Genomic DNA, 22,719 nt, shown 5'->3' on the forward strand with positions numbered 1-22,719 from the left:
CCTTTCAGCAAATATTTCTTGAATGTGTACTGTTGACTGGATTCAGTGGTGAACAAGATAAGAAACATCCCCACTTTCTCAAGAGGACGGCTATTAAAGAAGATACATTGTAACAACAGGCTAAGTCTTCCTAGGGCAGCGGTATTTGCTCTGTGGTGATGCCTTGGTTGGAGCCCTGCTGTGGCAACTGAAAGAGATCACACCCGTATCATTAGGTCAGAACCTTGAGTTTGCAAGTGACAAAGGACACAACTTTCAAGGGCACACTGCGGGGGAGGGGGTGGGCTGGTCCCCACTGTCTTCTAGAGCTTGTGACTACAGGTGTCTGGAGTCTTTCCTGGGCCGAAGAGTTCTGCCTCCACAAGGTTGGCGAGGCCCTTCCCTGGAGCCCAGGACCCCTGCGGGGGCCTGCCTGTGAACGTGTGTGGGGGGGAGAATCACACGTTCATTCTCACTAACCTCTAACCGAAATGGAGCATTTCCTCTTATTATAAACGTAGGGGAAAACCCCAAAGATGTGTTCATCGTCTGGTAGCTGGTTGCCAGTACAAATCGGTACAAATCGGTTCTCTTCGTGCCACGTTGTGATTGTGGCAGAAGCCTTAACGTTTTGTTCTCTCACCACCACTGCCAGAGCTCCCCGATTATCAAGCCTGCTGTAAAGTCGTGTTGCTGACTTAACACAGAAACACATATATTATATCATTTTTAAAAAATATTTTGATAATTTCAATATAGATATTTTCTTTTTAAGTTGAGTGTTTTATTTTCTGCATTAAAACTATATTCCGAGAAGATCTGAGTGCGCAGGGGTCTATCGGTGGTGCAGAAAAGACTAGGAGACCTTCTTTACAGCTTCTCTTCGGAGACAGCTGTGCGCAGCCCGGCGCCCCGCTCGTCCAGGATGCTGTCCTTCTGTCCTTCGCTCCTTGTCTGCCTGCGCGCCGCCCACACATCTGCCCCAACAGCCACGCCCGCCTTTCCCGCCTACGGCTCAGCTCCTCCAGCTGCCTTGGTCGAGGGAGATGGAGGGGTGGGTGCAGGGGTGCGGGGACACCAACCTCCTAACTACTTTCTCATTCTGTTTCTAAAGGACATGTCCATAAGACACGACAACGCCGAGAAGCAGGACCGTCTCCCTTACTGAACAGGAGCAAAAATCGGTTCTGTTTTTTCAAAGTAAATGCCAATATTGTTGGTTTTCCACATCTACTGTGCGCCCAGGCCAGATGTTCTCTCTGTGCCCCCACGCCCCACCACGTCCCTGGCAGGGGTGAGGGGATGGGGAGGAGGGGTCAGAGGAGACTGGGGCTCCTCGAGCTCCATCTGCAAGGCCAGTGTCTCACTACGGAAAGAGACGCTTTCTGGTTTGGTTTGGTTTGGTTTTTCCAGGTAAATGTTCTTCAAGTTTTAGTTATTACCCAGTAAGGGTAAATTTCCGGTTCGTTAAAATAGCTTTCAGTATGGATTTCATGAGCATGAGATGAACATCGTATTTGTTTCCTACAAAATACAGTTTACCGTGTCTATGAGGCGCAGTGATTCAAGGAGAGGGGTTGACCACGCAGGCTCTGTCCTCGCGCATGTTCATTGCACATCTTGTATTCTCAGCAATTCCATTAACTTCATTACTGAAATGACCTAGCATAATATCCTGATGTGCAAGAAAACTAGAGTGCTTATCAGAAAAGCTCTGCTTTTGATATACTGCGTTTGCCACAGTTACTTAGAACAGCACGTAGGGATTTAATTGTGGGTGAAACACCGTGTCCCAAATACAAACGTGCAATATTGTCAATTGTGCCACAAAAATCACAGTAAGATTCTCCCCAAATTGATCTGAGGTGAAATCATAAGATTAATTTGGCGACAGTAGGCAGACCCAACCGCGAGGTCCGCTCGCTACTGTCTGCAAGAAAACGCAGCAGGTGGCGGGGGTCCTGGGAGGAGGCAGGAGGAGGCAGTTCAAGTTCTCTGCTCATTAGCCACCAAATGTGCCTCTAACAATTCCCGCGACCGAGGATCATCTACAGAGGTTCGTCTTCCAAGTCCCTTTCCTGGTAGCCAGTGGTGGCTTTTTCACCCTCTCTACCAGGAAACACAAACATGCAGGTATGGCAACATAGGCAGTTCGCTTATGCAAGAGAGAACAGAATAAAAGTGGGAAATCTTTCTCACCATGAAATACATTTCTATTGGCACGAATTTCCAGGTCACGAGGTAAGGATCTCAGGATCAAGGAGAATGGAAGAAAGAACCGTAATGAGTACGGATGCTTACGGGGACAAGAAGCGAATCTTACCCCACGTAATTCACTGTGCAGGCAGGAACGTGTCCCTTAGGCAGAGCTGGGGGCAGCTGGAGCGGGGAACGGGTCCCCAAACCGAGGGTGTCCTCTGCCTCGTCGTCAGTCCCTGAGGCTCCAACCAGACGTGATGCAACTCTGAGAAATGCCACTAGAGGCCGCTGGAAAACGCATTCTGATTAATTCCCTGAGATCCTAGCCTCTTAAAAAAGACATAATTTTAGTTCACAGCCAAAATAAAAGAGCAGGAGAGCGGCTTCAAGTACCGATTTAACAAGGGAGTGGGGCATAAAGATAAATGTATATCACCGGAGAAAAGTTTATGTCCCAGGCACCCCGGAGTGAGAACACAGCTGGAAGGTTCACCGGGGTGAAGCCCGCAGGGCAGGGATTTTCTCTCTCTTTCATTCGCTGCTGCGTCCCCAGCACAGAGTAGGTGGGGGCGGGGGAGACTTCTAGGCTGGGGCTTTGCTGAGCAGGGTCTTTAAATCAGGGCCCAGGACAGAATCACTGGAGACAGCAAAGTGAAGATGAGGCCACTGGCCTGCAATGCCCAGTCTGGCCCTCGCGAGGTATACAGGCTCTAGTGAGGACACAGTCCATTTATCTTACACCTACCTTTTGTAAGATGTCACTTCGGGATGTGTTACAGCAAACTGAGGGGAGGAAATCAAGAGAAAGGATGATGCAGGATCCAGGAAAAGTAACAAGAAGACCTCCTAAAATTCCTTTCCCAAATTTCCTAGCTCAAAGTAACTGCTGTCTCCCTCCCCTACTTTCACCTTCCTTCCCTCCTCCTCCCCACCTGTGTTGAGCCTGTAAGAGGCCTGACAACACACACACACACACACACACACACACACACACACACACACACATTCACCCCAAGGAGTCAGTTCTTTGCTTTTCTTTCTGAAAACCTTCATGGTGAATTTCTGGTAAATGGAATTCTCCCCTCTAGATTTTTTATTACTCAACTATTACTAAATGTTTGCTATTAGGTTGGTGCAAAAGTAATTGAGGTTTAAAAGGTTAAAAGTAATTGCGAAACCGCAATTACTTTTGCACCAACCTACTGTTATCATGTTGCAGTAACCATTCTTGTGCAGAGAAGTATGGCCTGCTACCATGCCTGGCATAAAGTCACTCGGCTGCTCTGCTCATCTGTTGAGCCAGCATCTTCTGTTGGCTGCCCCTCCGCCTCCCATGTCCACCTTTATTTGTCTCTACAGTCACTTCTTTTCTGATAACCATTTGCTTTCCTTTAACCCACATGATTGTCTTCTCACAATATCTATGCCTACAGATGGAAGCCAGGAGAGTGAAGTTTTATGTTTCCCCAGAAACCCCTCTCTTCTGGACCTGAAGCACAGCCAAGTAATAAATCTGTCACACACAAGGCTTTGTGGCCAGAGATCTCGGTCACAATCTGCATGAATTCAAATGCACATGCATTGTTGAAAACAAACCTAGGAGAAATGCGATGAAATTAAAGTGTTGAGATTTTTCAAGGTAACCTTCCCAAGCCAAGGAAAAACCTCTGCATTATCTTCAGTCTGATTCAAAAGTAAGATGCCAGTATTGACAGGGGACAAAATGGGGCTTGTAGAGTGCTGGCTCTCTGTCAGAGGTGACTTGTGTCCACACACAGCCAGAAGTGTCCTCTGTGCTCCAGCAAACTGGGGGAGCATATCAAGAGAATGGATAACACAGCATCCCGGAAGTAATAAGAAGGCCTCCTAAAATTTCTTTCCCAAATATCCTAGCTCAAAGTAACTGCTGTCTCCTTTCCCTACCCTCTGGCAAAGAGCTTCAACCCAGCACTCCCTGCTCAGAAAGGTGAAATGATTGCCTGATGCCAAAAAGATTGACTAAAAACAAAGCGAAAAAGAGGGTCTCTGTGAATGTTAAACACAGTGGGATTTAAGGCCAAAAGTACTCAAAGAGATATTTTACACACCAAGCAGGGTAGATGAATACACAAAGCAACAACTCCCAGGAATAAACAACCATAGTGGGAGCCGTGAACACATTCTTCAGAAATTGAAAGAGCAACTCAGAAAAAAGCATGAGCTAATAGACAGACTGAGAACTTTGTTCCCAAGGCGGATGGGTTAGTCTTTCTTAGGGCACTTTTCAATAATCAATCATGTAGTTGACAGCAAAGTCAGCCTTAATAAAATCCCCAAAGTAGAGATGTCACAGGCTCTCTTCTCTGACCATAATCCCATAAAAATAAAGATGGCCATCATCTCCTGCCACCAAAGGTGATTAAGAACCATCTTCCGTGATTTCCTACCTAGTGAGAAGATCAGACTCACTGAGGCCTGGGTTCCCACTGTCCACCATGATTATCCCACACCTGCACGTGTGAACCGCCCATGACGGCCTTGGCCCCGCCCCCAACACCACCATTTCACTATTTATTAGCATTTCCACAACAAAGAAGGAATGAAGATTTGAAACAATTATGCCCAGGAGAGTTTGGGTTTTTTCATTTCTTTTTCTTTTTATTTATTTATTTATTTATTTATTTATTTATTTTAATTAAAGTTTATTGGGGTGACAATTGTTAGGGTTTTTTTATTTCTTTTTCACATTTTAGTGCTTGTAAGTCCCCGTGACTATGAAACAACATTGAGGACTCGCTATCCTCATCTTGGTTTTCTTTTTGACCCAATCCAGGACCCTTGAGAAAGCTTTTCGCTTCTCTTCGCCTCTATTACAGAAACAATCAGGTAAATTGGTAGAGGGGTAACCCGAGAGAACCTCAAATGCAGTCTGAGTCTGAAGAAATCCCAGCACCCGCTCCCCAACACCACCACCAAGGGACGGATTACTCTCAGGAGCCAGAGGACAGAACAAGTAAACCCACATCTACGTGTGAAATCTATATGTCGCATATGTGCCTTTACCTCTGGGGTACCAAAATTTAATGGACAGGTATTCTTTTAGGCCATGATGCAGAGCCATTTGGATAAAACTGCTCACAGAACATCACGCCCTTTAATTTCTTCTTTCTTATGGAGAAACTAAACTATACTTAGGTTAAATCAGGTGTTCCTTTAACATTTTTTTCTTTCTTTTTCTTCTCTCTCTCTCTCTCTCTCTCTCTCTCTCTCTCTCTCTCTCTGTCTCTCTCTGTCTCTCTCTGTCTCTCTCTGTCTCTCTTTCTTTCTTTCGTTCTCTTCTTTCTTTCTTTGCAACCTCTCCCACTCCAGGTATGGTTCCAGCCTTGGATCAAAGACCTGGTATCTATACCACTTTTACTAGGAAACTAATGAAATTGGGGTAAGACGGATAAGCTTCTAAAGAGAAACTGCTAGTTACATTATTTCACTTCCCTCTCACCAGAACCCCCACTGGGAGGCCATCCTGTTCCCACTTTGCATCTGGGGAAACTGAGGCCTAGGAGAATCTTGCAACCCAATGCTAGTTTAATAGGAAGCAAGTGTTTGAAGCAGGGCTGTGACGCATTCTGGGGAGTGGGAACAGGAGTGTCAGGGGTCAGGTCCTGGGTTCAAGACTTGGAGTGACATCCGAGTGCCTACGAGGACACTGGCCCTCCCCATCATGAGGGTGGGGACTCACCCAGGGAATGGGGTACAGGGTCTAGGGAGGGTGAGGGTACAAGTTCTGGGGTGGGGTGTAGGGTCTTGAGAGTGGGGCACTGGTACTCCTAACCGGTGGCTGCCCCCCACTCCCTGCTGTGCAAGCCCCCTTGGTCACAGCACGCTTCAGCACCAGTCAGGCAGGAGGGGCCCAAGCGCCCTGGGGGTGGGGGCACTAGGCTGAGGGACCTCCGTGGCTGGGGCTCAGGCACACATCTCTGCACAGGGCGGATCCCCAAGAATGAGCCCCACTTGAGGTCCCTGGCCGCAGAAATTTTGGCCTATTTATTTTCTCTCCATCAATTATGTAACTTTAATTTAACTGGATACCCACACACTAGGGAAAATGGGATTTTATGATTTTGTTACCTCCAAAGTGGGGAAACTTATGTTTTGCTTTTTAAAATACAGAAAAATCACTTTTAAAATACCACATTGAAAGCTTGTGTTATTAATGTGGCCTATATCACACACCATTAGTTTTATTATGTCATTTATTATTGTTCTTCATAATTTTGCATTCTTATGCCCAACGTAATAGAGCTCCCATTAGGCACGACATTCTGGAGTGGAACAAAGAAATCTTTTAGGAAGTTAGATTTAGAGCACAGAACTAGCAAATCACAGTGAGCCAGAGGATGGAAAAGAGCAGACAAAGAGTAAAATTGCCCACTAAAAGCTTGCTGAACATCTTAGATAAGATTCTCTCAAACATCAAAAACAGTAGACACTTAAATACCTATCTTTAAAAAAAGAAAGAAACACGTTATTTTTTTGAATACTCGGGTTTAAATCTAGTTTTAAAAGTTTGACTGCTCCAAATTTTAAAAGCTCTCTCTGAGAGAACATTCTTTAAAAATTAGTATTGCCTGAGCAGGAGAACCCGAGAAGTGTATAAAATGAAAATAATCAATGAAGAACTTGGTAGGAGTCCCCACTGCTGGAGAATCAGTTCATAGGTGTTTGTAAGTTCTATTTTTCAAACAAGAGTAGAGGCAAATAAAATAAGGCAGCAAGCACTTAGAGCCCAGAACTGGGCTGGAGGAAGCATTGGGTTTCAGGGACATCCACTGAGGGTTCTTGGGACACTGGAACTGGTCCGGGCTGGCTGGCGGGACACTCGAGATACAAGACACATTCCTGCCCCGGGGGTTATGGAGTGGGGACACCTCCACGTGCAAAGGGCAGAACTAAGACAGGGCTGTGTGCAGTTAGGCCTGGTGGCAAGTTAGAGAGGGGCTTTCAAATCCTGCTGGTGTCAGAGACACTTCAGAAAACTATTTGGCAGTTTCTTTAAAAGTTTAACATTCACCTACCATATTGATCTATAGGTTGTGTTCCCAGGTATTTGCCAGGAGAAATAAAAATGTATTTCCATGCACAGAGTTGGGCAGGCATGTTTACTACAGCTTTATTTCTAGTGTCCAAACATGAGAAACCACCCAAATAAATGTCCACTGACCTGTGAAAGGAAACCAACTGTGGTCCATTCATACAATGGATTTGTGCCATAGAAATATACACACACACACACACAAACATATGCTGATACCAAAGACACCAAACAGAAAGTGGTTCGTCCAGCATGACAGCACATGAAGTTCTAGAACAGGAAGTGCTAACATGCAGTGATTGGCAGTGTGCGGGGGGCTGTCCGAGCTGGGGTGGGGGTGCAGGTGGAGACGTTTTGGAGTGAGGGAAATGTTCCTTAGTTTGAATTGGCAAAAGTTACATGGGTATGTACATTTGTCAGAATTCATCAAATTAGACATTTTATATCACACTTAGAAAATGTAGTGCTTCAAAAAAAATACCAAGGGAGGTCGGCAAAGATGGTGGATTAGGTAAACACTATGCCTACTGCATCTCAGAATCACACCAAAATTATAAATAAATTATAGAACAACCAACCTGAAGAATCATCTGACACTAGCTAATCAGAACCCCGGTCATTAAGGACATAAAGAAGAGGCCACATTCAAACTGGTAGGAGGGGTGGAAACGTGAAATGGGCTGACCCCAAACCCACAGAGAGAGACTGAACACTTGAAGGGGGAGAGAGATTGAACACCTCACTGGCAGAGGTCCCCCTGAAGAGGGAGGAGCCCCCCAGTCTCACACCAGGCTCCCCAGCCCAGGGGTCCTGTGCCGGGAAAAGCAGTTCCCACGGCATCTGACAGTGAAAATCAGCGAGTACTGTCAGCCCTTCCCAGTGGGGCAGCAGGTGGCTGGGAACGCAGACGCCCTCGTGTAGAGCTGACACATGGACTTGCTCGCTGGTGGGCACTCGCCTGGTCTCTGGTGGAAGGGCTGGCAGCTCAGGAAGCCCAGGGATGTGCGGGGAAGGACTGCACTGAGTGCCTTTGTTGCGGGAACTGCAGGGATGGGAACTATTGTTTCCCTGTGTGGAGCCTGCACACGTGTGGCTTACAGGAGAGCATCATCTTTTCTGGGTTAAGCCTTCCTCCAAAGGGCCAAGTCTGGGACCGCATTGGTCTGGTAGAATCCGTGCGTGTGCACTGCCTTGGTGAGACCCTGGGTACCCCGCCTTCCGCACAGCTGGTGCTAGGGCACCTGGGAAACTCCTGACTGCTGGGTTGCCGGCCCTGCCCGACTGGCTGCAGATTAAAGTAGGTGGAGGGCCTGTGGTGGCCTGGGAAACATTTGCTGGAGGACATTAAACCAAGACCTGCATGGAAGCATAGATGGGTGGTGGTTTGGGGGGCCTGAGATGGGCAGTGACAGGCCATAGTGCTCTCGGGACATTTCTATAGGGTGGTCGCAGGTCCAGCACTGGTACAGGAGCCAAGACTGTACTGAATTTGTACAAATCACTGAATACACCCTTTAGCTCCCTGGCACTCTGCCCCCGCACCCCTACCTAGAGCTGCACTGCCAGGGGCACTCTGGGCACCTGGGTGGCTGGTCCCACCCTCACAATGCATGGAGGTGGTTTTTTTGTTTGTTTGTTTGTTTTTTTAACCACAGCAGACAATCCTCAATGTCCTGGGGAGATTTTGGTGGTGGATAGTGACCCAAAAACTACACCGCAGCCATTCTCAGGAATTTGCGAGCCTGAGGCGGTGGCTGGCTGCAGTGTCCTCAGGGCACTGGCAAGGTGGTCACAGGTCAGGTACCGGCATAAGAACTGAATCTGCATTAATGTAAAAGCCTCTAGTCTCATCTCATGACTCCCTTGAACTCCACCCCATCCAACTAGTGCTGCATCGCCAAGAGCACTCTCAACACTGGGTCAAACAGCCCAGCACATGCACCTAAGGAGCCTCTTTCAATGGCTGGGCCTTACGGGGAGCTGGTGGGTGGCAATAGGTTTAGGGGGCCCTGAGTCTTTTGCTAAGTAGCCTCAGGCCCACTATTGGTGGTAGCAGGCTACAGTTCACAGCAAGGCCACCCCCACATGCCTCCAGGTCCAGCACAGATAGCAGCCAATCGTATATACTTTGAGGCACCTACCAGGTAGCTGCGGGCCCAGTACCAGGCAAGGTTGAAATTGCCCTGCACAGGAGCCCCGCCCATGAGACACTAGAAACAACACACCCGGAGGCCAGGTTCAGACCACACCAGTGAACTACCTGGTTAGCCCCACAAGTGACACACCTAAAGGGGGTCTCAACAGGCATAAGAGCCCAAAGGGCTGAAGCCTCCTTTGAGGGAGGAGTCAGCCACTACACAGCGGCTTATACACTGTGGGTGTAGCCAATCCTCACAGTCAGTCAGCCTGGGAGCCAATCCCGTCCCCTGATGCACCAAAAGCAATCAAGGCTCAGCTACAACAGGAGAACACACACAACACGCTCAAGGGACACTCCTGGAACACACACACACAAGAGATCAGGGAGACTGCACAATTTTACTACATAAGGCCACCCAGCAAAGACTGAGAGACACAGGGGATCTACCTAATACATAGAAGCAACACAGAGAGGCAGCCAGAATGGGGAAACAAAAAAGCATGTCCCAAATAAAAGAACAGAAGAAACCTCCAGAAATGAATCTAAATTAAATTGAGGCAATCAACCCACCAGAGACAGAGTTTAAAACAAGGACTGTAAGAATGATTGAGGAACTTAGTGAGAATTTCAAGAGATAGCAAGCATAAAGGACATAGAAACCGTGAAAAAGAACCAGTCAGAAATAAAGAATGCAATATCATAACTAAAGAATGCACTAGAAGGAATTACCAGCAGTTAGATGAAGCAGAGGATCAAATCAATAATTTAGAAGGCAAGGTATCAGAATATACCCAATTGGAACAACAAAAAGAGAAAAGAATAAAAAACAATGAAGATATTTTAAGAAACCTATGGTACAACATCAACAGTAATAACATTTGCATCACAGGAGTACTAGAAGAAGAAAGGGAGCAAGGGATAGAGAACCTGTTTGAAGAAATAAATACCAAAAACTTCCCTAACATGGAGAAAGAAATTGACACACAAGCCCAGGAAGTGCAGAGTTCCAAACAAGATGAACCCAAACAGGCACACACCAAGACACAGCATAGTTAAAATGGCAAAGGTTAAAGACAAAGAGAAAATCTTAAAAGCAGCAAGAGAAAGACAGCTAGTTACTTACAAGGGAGCTCCCATAAGACTATCAGCTAATTTCTCAACAGAAACTTTGCAGGTCAGAAGGGAATGACAGGGAATATTCAAAGTGATGAAAAACAAGGGCCTACAACCAAGATTTCTCTACCCCGCAAGGCTATCATTTAAAATTGAAGGAGAGATAAAGAGCTTTTCAGAAAAGAAAAAGCTAAAGGAAGTAATTACCACCTACCCATTATTATAGGAAATGTTAAAAGGGCTTCTTTAAGCAGAAGAAAGGAGAAAACTAAGGAAGACCAGAAATATGAATAATAAAATGGCAATAACTATTTACCTATCAATAATCACTTTCAATGTAAAGAGATTAAATGTTCCAATCAAAAGACATGGAGGGGGGCGGCGGCCAGATGGCTCAATTGGTTAGAGCGTGAGCTCTTAACAACAAGGTTACTGGTTCAATTCCTCCATGAAATGATGGGCTGCAACCCCTGAAACTAGATTGAAAACAGCGACTGGACTTGGAGCTGAGCTGTGCCCTCCACAACTAGATTGAAGGACAACAACTTGACTTGGAGATGATGGGTCCTGGAAAAAAACACACTGTTACCCAATTAAAAAATAAGACATTGTGTAGCTGAATGGATAATAAAATAAGACCTATGCATATGTTTTCTACAAGACACCCAACTCACATCAAAAGACACACACAGAGGGGTGGCCAGTTAGCCCAGTTGGTTAGAACGTGGTGCTGATAACATCAAGATTGCCGGTTTGGTCCCCGCATGGGCCACGGTGAGCTGCACCCTTCTTAAAAAAAAATAAAAAGAGAATCATACACATAGACTGAAAGTAAAGGGATTGAATAAGATATTTCACACAAATGGAAACCAAAAATAGTTGGGGTAGCAACATTTATATCAAACAAAATAGACTTTAAAACAAAGACTAAAATAAAAGACAAAGAAGGGCACTACCAAGTAATAAAGGGATCAATCCAACAAGGTGACATAATCCTAGTAAACATCTATGCACCCAATATAGGAGCGCCTAAATACTGACTGACATAAAGACAGAGATCAACAGTAACACAATAGTACTGTGTTTCCCCGAAAATAAGACCAGGTCTTATATTAATTTTTGCTCCAAAATATGCATTAGGGCTTATGTTCAGGGGATGTCATCCTGAAAAATCATGCTAGGGCTTATTTTCCTATTAGGTCTTATTTTCGGGGAAACGTGGTAGTAAGGAACTTCAACACCTCACTGAAAACCAATGGACAGATCCTTCAGACAGAAAAGCAATACGGAAACAGTAGCGTCAAATGACACATTAGACCAGATGGATTTAATCAATATTTTTAGAGCATCTTACCCTAAAACAGCAGAATATACATTCTTCTCAAGTGCACGTGGGATATTTTACAAGATAGACCACATGCTAGGCCATAAAACAAGTCTCAATAAATTTAAGAAGACTGAAATCTTATCAAGTGTCTTCTCTAACTATAGAGCTATGAAACTAGAAATCAATTACAAGGAAAAAAAACTGGAAAACACACAAACACATCGGGGCTTAATAACACGCTACTAAATAATGAATGGGTCAACAATGAGGTCAAGGAAGAAATCAAAAGATACCTTGAGACAACTAAAATGAAAACACAACAACCCAAAATCTACGGGATGCAATGAAAGCAGTCATAAGAGGGAAATTCATAGCAATGTATGCCTACCTAAAGAAATAAGAAAAATCTCAAATCAACAGTCGATCTTCATACCTAAGGGAACTGGGAAAGACAGCAAAATAAGCCCAAAGTGAGTATAAGGAAGGAAATAAGCCCAAAGTGAGTATAAGGAAGGAAAAAAATCAGAGTGGAAATAAACCAAATAGAGACCAAAAAAATAAAATAAAATAAAAATAATAATAATAATAATAATACGAAAGATCAAGGAAACCAAAAGCTGGTTTTTGTTTTGTTTTTAAAGATAAACAAAATTGACAAACCTTTAGCCAGACTCATCAAGAAAAAGAGAGAACCCAAATAAATAAAATCAGAAATGAAAGAGAAGTGACAACAGACACCACAGAAATACAAAAATTTTAAGACAATGCTATGACAACAATACGATAACAAATTAGACAATTTGGAAGAAATGGATAAATTCCTATAGCTATACAATCTTCCAAGGCTGAATAAAGAAGATGTAGGAATTCTGAACAGACTGATTATTACCAACAAAATTGAGTTAGTAATCAACAAGCTCCAAACAAACAAAAGTCCTAGACCAGATGGCTTCACAGTTGAATTTTACCAAACATTCAAAAAAGAATTAACACACACACACACACACACACACACACAGAATTAACCCATATTCTCCTCAAACTGTTCCAAAAAATCCAGAAGGAGGGAAGGCTCCCAAGCTCATTTTACCACGCTACCATTACCCTGATCCCCAAACCAGAAAAGTACATTACAAAAAAAGAAAACTGTAGGCCTATATCCCTCATGAACATAGATGCAAAAATCCTCAACAAAATATTAGCAAACCAAATTCAGCAATGCATTATTAAAGATCATACATCATGATCAAGTGGGATTCATTCCTGGTATACAATGTTGGTTCAACATCCGCAAATCAATTAACACACACCACATCAACAAAATGAAAAATAAAAATCATATGGTCACATCAATAGATGCAGAAAAACCATTTGACAAAATCCAACATCTATTTATGATAAAAACCATCAACAAAGTGGGAAAAGAGGAACATATCTCAACATAATAAAGGCCATCTGTGACAAATCCATAGCTAACCTCATACTCAACGGGGAAAAGCTAAAAGCAGTCCCCTTAAGATCAGGAACAAGACAAGTATGCCCACTTAGCACTGGAAGGCCAAGCCACAGCAATCAGACAAGAAGAAGAAATAAAAGGCATCCAAACTGGAAAGGAGGAAGTAAAATTGTCATTACTCCTGTCTGAGGAAGTAAACTCTCAGATATTATTCTTTGTACTATTTGTACTGATCCGTACCATCAGGCAAAGGAAGCAAAAAGAAAAAGAATAAACACGTGGGATTACATCAAACTAAAAAGTTTTTCACAGCAAAGGAAGCCATCAATAAAACAAAAAGGCATCCTACCAAAAGGGAGAAGACATTTGCCAATGATACATCTGATAAGGAGGTAATATCCAAAATTATAAAAAACCATACAACTCAACTCCAAAAAAACCCAAACAACCCAATTAAAAAATGGGCAGACAACATGAACAGACGTTTCTCCAAAGAGCACATACACAGGACTAATAGACATGTGAAAAAATGCTCAATGTTACTAATTAGAGAAATACAAATAAAAATCACAATGAGATACCACCTCACTCTTGTCAGAATGGCTGTCATCAATAAATCAACAAACAACAAGTGCTGGTGCCGGTGTGGAGAAAAGGGAACTCTCGTGTGCTGTTGGTGGGATTGCAAATTTGGGCAGCCACTGTGGAAAACAGTATGGAGGTTTCTCAAAAATTTAAAACGAGATCTTATGACGCAGCAATTCCACTCCTGGGTATTTACCCAAAGAAATCCAAAACATTAATTTGAAAAAATATATGCACTCCTATGTTTACTGTAGCACTATTCACAATGGCCAAAATATGGAAACAACTGAAATGCACATCAATAAACAACTGGATAAAGAAACTGTGGTACATTTATACAGAGGAGTATTACTCTGCTATAAAGAAGAATGAAATCTTACCATTTGCAACAACATGGATGGACCTAGAGAACATTATGTTAGGTGAAATAAGTCAGACAGAGAAAGACAAATACCATATGATCTTCCTTTTATGTGGAATCTGAAAAACAGAATAAACAAGTAAACAAAACAGAAATAGACTAAGAGATAAGAAAAAAAACCAATGGTTGCTAGATGGAAAGGGGGGTTAGGTGATAGGGGAGAAGGTAAAGGGATTAGAAAGTACAAATTGGTAGTGACAGAATAGTTACAGGGAGATGAAATACAGTATGGGGAATATAATCAACAATGTTGTAAAGATCAGGTAGGGTGCCAGATGGGCACTGGACTTATCAAGGCGATCACTTCATAAATCGTACAGATGCCTGACCACTGCGCTGTGCACCTGAAGCTGAAGTAGTTTAATACTGAATATGAATTATAATATAACATATATATGTATATATGTATATTATGTATATATGACTACATATATATGGCACGTGGAGTACAGCATAGGGAATAGAGTTGATGGAATTGTAACGGCTACATACAATGTCAGAGGGGTAGTAGATTGAGGGGGTTATCACTTAGTGAAGGGTGTAAATATCTAACCATTATGTTGTTTTGTACACCTGAAACTAATACATAAACTGAATAAATAAAAGTTAAAAATACCAAGAACCTCTCTAGTGTTCTGAAATGAAGATGCTAATACTTGTCAATCATAACATTTCAGAAGACCAGTGTATTTACATTTGAATGCAATTCAGAAAGTCTTTATGCAGTCATGTGAGTGGAAAGACAGTTTCTTCTTCAAGCTTGGAAGAGAGAGCGAGGGGCAGGCCAGTCACTGGCCCTGTGCAATGCTTCCAGCCTCGACCACTACATGACTCCAATTCCGTGAGAGACCCAGAGCCCAGTCCACCCCAGATTCAGGAGCAGAAGGTGAGTGCGGTGGTTGTAACCGCTGTCTGGGTGGGCTGTTGGACAGCACGAGAGAACAGAAGGAACCAGATGAGATAGATGTTTGGCTTTGGCACAGAGGGCCTTGCTGTTGACTGAGATGTGCGGGGCAGCGAGGTGGGGTTTGAGTTGCCCTGTTCCACCTGTCAGTGCCTGAGACCGTCCACCACTCCTTCCTGCCCAGCCATGGTCCTGAGCACCCTCGGAATGGGGTCTGCCAAGCTGCAGAGCCACACCAGGTGACCCTGAATTCCGGCCCTGGAGCCTCCTTATCACTGTGGCGGTGACCACACAGGTTAACAGCTAGGATGAAACAATGACCATGTTACCCAACCAAAGCCCATGTGCCCAACACTTCAAAAGGCCCAGACTCAAAAGTCCTGGTTTGGACTAAGGAAAGGTTGATTGATCGAGAAGTCGCCAACCAAGAAGATGGTGCCTCAAATCCATCTTGCTCGCTGGACTGGGTTAAGGGTTTTAAGGGGCCTGGGGAACAGGTATGTGAAAGTGCTGGTGGGACAAGTTTTAATTGGAGGACCTTGGAACTTGGCCATTTATGGTAAAGGGGGGTCAACACCGGATCTCCCTGGACAACGGACCCTTGGCTTCTGAAAGGGTTCCAGTGTTCTAGTTATGTCCTGGTCCTTTGGTTCCATGGGGGCGGGGAGGGGGACATGAGGCTTTGGTTCCAGGTGCAGTGGGAGGCCAGAGTCCTGTCCTCTGCCCAGGCTTCAGCTGCATGACCCGCATCCTGGTCTGCTGTCCCTGAAAAACAACTCAGCACCTTGTCAAACAGGAAAGGACCATTTTGAGCTCATTGTGCAGGTACAACAGGAGGAGGTTGGAGCCGGTGGATCAATCATTTTCTTTCTCCCCCACAGACAGTCTCCTGAGGCCTTGCAGTTCACAGATCTTTGACAGCGGTCCCAACCCATAGCACATGGAACTGGCAGTGCCAGCTCCGTCACTCTCTCCCTCATACATCCTGTCCCTCGGCGCCTGTGTCCCCATTTGCCTCCCACTCTGTTTTCTAAGAAAGCCAGTACAGAGAGTTGCCTGTTGAATATTCAGCCAACGATGCTAACCAAGTCTGTTGGCTATTCAAGCGTGGAGTGCAGGGGAGTAAGTTTGGGCTAGAATATACATCTGGGAACCTTCAGCACATGGATGACATTCCAGGCCTCGATGTTGGAGGAGATGTCACCAAGGGAGTAAGTGTGGAATAAAAATAGAAAAGGGTAGCCATGGAGCTCTCTGCTGATTTGGGCTCCTGGAGGGAGGGGGTATGAGGAGGACTGAGAGCGCTGCTAGGAAGCTCAGCGGCCTTCTCTCTGTGGGGACTTTGTGAGGGGTAGCCACTGGAGGTCTTGACAAGAGGCAGACGGCTCAAGAGAAAATTGGAAGAGAGAAATAAAGAGAGGATAATGAACCTGGGCGAGCTGTTAGAAAGTCTCATTGTCCAGGGAGACAAGAAGTTCGGTACCACTCTGATTCTCTTTTTTCTTTTAATAATCTATTTTTTTCTATCTGTATTCTTCTAAGATTTTTTTTCTTTACTCTTCTAATTCACCAATTTTGTCAGGCTATAGCTAAGTGCATTGGTTTACTACAGCTGCTGTAACAAAGTATCACAGATGGCCCATTAAACAATAATTTATTGCCTCACAATTCTGGAGGCTGTAAGTCTGAAATCAAGGCATTGTCAGGGATGGTTCCTTCCGAGGGCTGTGAGTGAAGGATCTGTTCCAGGCCTCTCTTCTTGGCTTGTGGATGGCCATCTTCTCCTTGTGTCTTCACATCACCTCCCCTTTATTTGTGTCAGTCTGTGTGTCCAAATTTTGCCTTTTAGTGAGGACACCACAGTCATATAGGGGTCCACCCTCCTCCCCTATGACCTCATCTTAACTAATTCCATCTGCAACAACCCTATCTCCAAATCAGGTCACATTCCAAGGTCTGGGAGTTAGGACTTTAACATATAAATTTGGAAGGGACATAGTTCAACCCATAGTACTGAGCATGTGTCTTTTTAAAATATTAGTATTAATATCGCTTAGGACAGAGTCAGCGTGCCAATTGGCAGGTCTGGTTCTTCATTCAGATCAGGGATGCTTCCTGTTTGCTTAAATACCTCTTCTCCGTGTTTCTTTTTCTTCTGAAATTATTGGTTTTTGTCACATGTTTCGTCTCCTTGGGTCTGCCCTCTAAGTCTCTTATCCTTCTCTTCATGATTTCCCCCTTTGTATTTGTGCTTTATGTTCTGAGATATTCATTCTACTTGATCTTCTATAGAAGATCTGAACAACAACTATCCTCTTTCCCCGTTCATGCACTGAATTTTGAAAATCACATATTTACTTCTGCAAATTCATTTCATGCTTTTGGTGAAGCTCCTTGGGAATTCTTACCAGCGTACAGATAACGTTCTCACCTGACTCCTCAATTCTGTCTGCTGAAGTTAGACAGAATGGGAAGCACCGCAGTGGGTCTCTCCTTTCTTCCCTCTTCTGTCTCATGACTCGGCTTGTCATCAGCCATCAAGAAAAGATGAAAGAGTCTCTTAAACAACAATGAACCTGTGTGAGGTGAAAGGCACACATGTGTTTTGGTCTCACAGAGTGGCAGTGCCCAGGGAGGAACCACTCAGGCCCCCTCACCCCGTCTTCTCATGGGGAGGAGCAGCTCTCTCCCCATGACAGACATGGGGAGGCCCTCCAGGCACCTCCCTGCCCAGCTGGGTGAGCAGCCCCACGCAAATCCCCCAGGACTAGGCAGTTGCTGAGATGTGACCCCTCCTTGCTGGTTTGCTGGTCTCTGCTGGCTGAACTCTCAGAGGACTGTGGGTTCCTGGTCTTGGCTCCAGTTCTCAAGGGAGGACAAGGGTCGTCCCCTTCTCCCCATCACCCACCTCCCCCCCACACACACCCTTGCTGCTGGTTCCTAAGCAACCTTCTCACTTTATGCTTGCTTTCTCCTGTCAAGACCCTGATCTTATCTGTGGCCTCACATTCCACCAACTCCTTGGTCTGCTGTGTCTCACTGCAGGGGAGATTGAGACAAAGAAGTCAGAAGTGTGAGCTCAACCCAACAGCTTCCCTGAACCCCTTTTTCCACGTTTTGGGAGACAGTTGTTGCCTGTTTCCTCAGCATCCATTCCCCACTTCTTCTTCCCAATATTTCTGAGTTTTAACTTGAGAATCCATGTGGGTCTGGACACGCTGGCTCCGCTCTTGGCTTCAGCAATGGAGCAACTAAGTGCTCACAGTGGAACCAGTTTAGGGACGAGCATGTGTCCCAAACCAGACCAGACAGTATAAAGGCTTGGCAGAAAGGGTCTCCCTCTCATCATTCCTTTTGGGTATGACTGATGAAATGTGGAGCCCCAGGAGCTGCTGGCAAGAATTTTGAGATCACCAGAGAAGCCACTTTAGGTTGAATCAGCAGTGTGAACACAGAGCTGAAAGACCGAAAGGAAGAGGGTTTTGGTGACATTGTTAAGCTGACATCCATCTTTTCAGTCCATTTTTTCATATCTCTCTGGATACACCCTCCTGAGTGACCTATTGGCCCATCAAACTCAAATCTTCCACAGAACGTTGTCGTCATTGTATGTACGACTCATTGTTCGCTTGGTTCTGTTTCAGGGAGTCCCACCATACGTACTCAGTGCTCAAGGTGTTGGCATTGCTTCTTGCTTCTCTGCCTTTTCCCAGGTCTGAGTCATTCCTTAAGTCTGGTTTCTTCTACTGTGATTCTGCCCATAGTCTACAGTCCTGCTCCCTAGTGTAGGCCATCGTCACTGCTTACCAGGATGACATTAACAGCCTCCAAACTTGTGTCCTGATCCTCCTGGATCCTCTAGTCCGTTCTGGTCAGATTGAATTTCTGAAACTATGAATTAGATATGGCCCCTCCCCCTTTCTGCTGATGGCCCTGACTGCTTCCCATTGCCCTTGAGATGGAGTGAAACACCCTTGCCTGTTTTACACCAAAGGCTACACCTTATCCGGCATAGTTTACTTCTCAGGGATGCAAAGAGAGTTTGCCAAATCACCCCAGGGTTTCTCTTTAGGTAGCTAACTGTGACTCTGGGGGAACTAAGCAGGATGAAGGGTCCCCATCTCACCCTCCCTGGACCCCAGGTGGGACAGCTGGCTTTCCCAGACAGTTCCCAAGTGCAGGGTTCCTCCCTGGAATGAAATCCCATCCCATGTGTGTCCCACAGCGTGCCCTGGTCCCTGGTCTTTCTGGGGAGCCAGAGGAAGGATGAGGGAGCAGGGTCTTCTCACCTCTTTCTGATCCCTAACTTGTATATTTCCCCATTTTGTGTCTTGTGCTTTTCAGGAACACACGGCACTATTCAGCATGGAGAGAAAACATCCCATAACACAGCAGCATTCCACTCTGGTGCTGCAAACCACAACTTTTGCCAACTCGATATGTATGAATGGTACCTCATTTAAATTTTTAATTTCCATTTTTAATTTGGTTTTTATTTGCATTTCTCTGATTACTAGAGAGGTGAACACCTTTGCATGTTTCCTGGCCATCTGGTTTTCTTTTCCATGAACTGAGTCTTCCTATCTTTGGCCTGTTTCTGTTGAGTGGTTTTTCATTTTCTTATTGTTCTACAGGAGTTCTTTGCATATTCTCAATATTAATCCTTGGCTGCCCAGATGAATTAAAAATATTTTTAATACATTGCTTGACCTTTAACTTTCTTTATAATATCTCACAAACCATTTATTTTTAACATAATAGAGTTAATTAGTTTTTACATTTTATTCAACAATTCCTTCCCTATCTAGATGTCCCATAAGTAGCTGCCTATAGTTTCTCCCAAAAATTTTACAGTTTGCTTTTCACATGTAGGTATTTAATCCATTTATAGTGTGTGTGTGTGTGTGTGTGTGTGTGTGTGTGTGTGTGTGTTATGAGGTAGGGAAATCAATGTACCACTTTTTGTATAGGCTAGTGTGGGGACAGAGCCAGGAGTGCAGTTTCCAGGCTCTCGGCCTCACATAGAAAGGTGCTGGCTCGGGTGGTAAATGGCCATCAACTGTGATCAGATGGCCATCAGCTGTGGCTAGCTGGCCGTCAGCTGTAACCCGTAAGCCATTGGCCACTAATATTACTGCTGTGGCCACGCAAGCAGAAAAATGGGGGCTAGCAAGAGCGGATTGCAGAGAAGCAGATGCCGCCTGTGAGAATATTGTGATATGATTCCCCTACCTATGGCTCCGTGGGTGTTCCTTTTTGGCCTCACCATGTCCTGCGTTCTTATGTGAGGAGTGGGAGAAGAGACCCCGCCTGTCACCCCGCACGACACATGGCGCAGCGAGCAGGGTCTCCCGCACGACACATGGCGTAGTCGGCAGGATACGGTGCCAGCCAAAGCTCTCCAAAGGGCGGTGGAGCAGTTTGTGCCTATGTCGTGCCGGGTGTCAGGCGGGGTCTCTGATCCCGCTCCCCACATAAGAACTCAGGACACAGTAAGGCCAAAAAGGAACACCCACGGAGCCATAGATAGGGGAGTCAAACCAATATATTCTTGCTGGCGGCTGGGCTGGAGACACAGGAAGCAGGATCTACATAATCTGCCTAACAGCAGTCCGCGCTTGCCAGCCACCATCTTCTTGCTAGCCCCCATTCTTTTTTCTCTTGCTAATGTAGCCACGGCAGTTATATTAATGGCCAATGGCTCACTGGTTACAGCTGACAGCCAACTAGCCACAGCTGCTGGCCATTCAATCACAGTTGATGGCCATTTACTACCTGAGCCAGCACCTTTCTATGTGAGGCCGAGAGCCTGGAAACTGCTTTTAGGGGTTCTGTCCCCACAGCCTATGAACACTCAGTCTCAGGAAGACCAGGAGGAGCAGCTGCCTGAGAACTGGACCCCCGTGGAGGGGTGGGAAGACATGGACGGTTCTCCAACCAGCAGAGGCCGAAGAAAGCAAAGGTCATTGCTGCCCTGTGAGCTGGGAAGTGCTTGCTGAGAAAGCCCGGATGCAGGACTTGTAGTCCCAGGAGGAAACGCTTGCTGAGTCCTTCGTGGGAGATGAGGGTGAGGTCAAGGTCATCCCTCACCCCCAGGACAGCCCTGGCGAATGACTATGGACTATGGGGAATTGCCTTCTATCCCTAATTTAATGGACTACTTGACTGTTTGGGAACATACCACCATGTAGTGGAACTGGCGCATGTTTGCTTTTGTGTCTTGACTGGCCGTCATCGAGAATATGTAAGCACCTTGACTCTGAGCCGCTGTTGTTCCAGCACGGTACCCTGAGAGGCCCAGAGAGAGTGGCAGTGCTCTGAGAGCCCTGGCTGAGTCCAGGAAGTCTGGCTGAGCCCAGAGAGAGTGGCAGTGCCCTGAGGCCCTGGCTGTGTCCAGGAAGTCTGGCTGAGCCCAGAGAGAGTGGCAGTGCCCTGAGAGCCCTGGCTGAGTCCAGGAAGTCTGGCTGAGCCCAGAGAGAGTGGCAGTGCCCTGAGAGCCCTGGCTGTGTCCAGGAAGTCTGGCTGTGTCCAGAGAGAGTGGCAGTGCCCTGAGGCCCTGGCTGTGTCCAGGAAGTCTGTCTGAGCCCAGAGAGAGTGGCAGTGCCCTGAGAGCCCTAGCGGTGTCCAGGAAGTCTGGCTGAACCCAGAGAGAGTGGCAGTGCCCTGAGAGCCCTGGCTGAGTCCAGGAAGTCTGTCTGAGCCCAGAGAGAGTGGCAGTGCCCTGAGAGGCCCTGGCTGAGTCCAGGAAGTCTGTCTGAGCCCAGAGAGAGTGGCAGTGCCCTGAGAGCCCTAGCGGTGTCCAGGAAGTCTGGCTGAACCCAGAGAGAGTGGCAGTGCCCTGAGAGCCCTGGCTGAGTCCAGGAAGTCTGTCTGAGCCCAGAGAGAGTGGCAGTGCCCTGAGAGCCCTGGCTGTGTCCAGGAAGTCTGGCTGTGTCCAGAGAGAGTGGCAGTGCCCTGAGAGCCCTGGCTGTGTCCAGGAAGTCTGGCTGTGTCCAGAGAGAGTGGCAGTGCCCTGAGAGCCCTGGCTGTGCCCGGGGAAACAGGTGGTACCCTAAGAAGCCCAGGAAGTCTGGCTGTGCCCAGAAGGACTGGTGGTGCCCTGAGAAACCCTGGCTGTGCCCAGAGAGCCTGGCTGTGTCCAGGATATTGCATTCACCTCCAGGTTCCTCGCACAGGGACCCTCGCGGAAGATGCTTGTCACGTATATTGTGAGGCAAGACCTTGTAGGGGTGGAGTGTGGGGACAGAGCCCCAGAAAGCAGTTTCCAGGCTCTCGGACTCACATAGAAAGGTGTTGGCTTGGGTAGTAAATGGCCATCAACTGTGATCAGATGGCCATCAGCTGTGGCTAGTTGGCCGTCAGCTGTAACCAGTAAGCCATTGGCCACTAATATAACTGCTGTGGCTACGCTAGCAGAAAAATGGGGGCTAGCAAGAGCGGATTGCAGAGAGGCGGATGCCGCCGGCAAGAATATAGTGATATGACTCCCCTACTTATGGCTCCGTGGGTGTTCCTTTTTGGCCT

Source organism: Rhinolophus hipposideros, assembly GCF_964194185.1.
Source record: "Rhinolophus hipposideros genome assembly, chromosome: 11".
NCBI lineage: Eukaryota > Metazoa > Chordata > Mammalia > Chiroptera > Rhinolophidae > Rhinolophus > Rhinolophus hipposideros.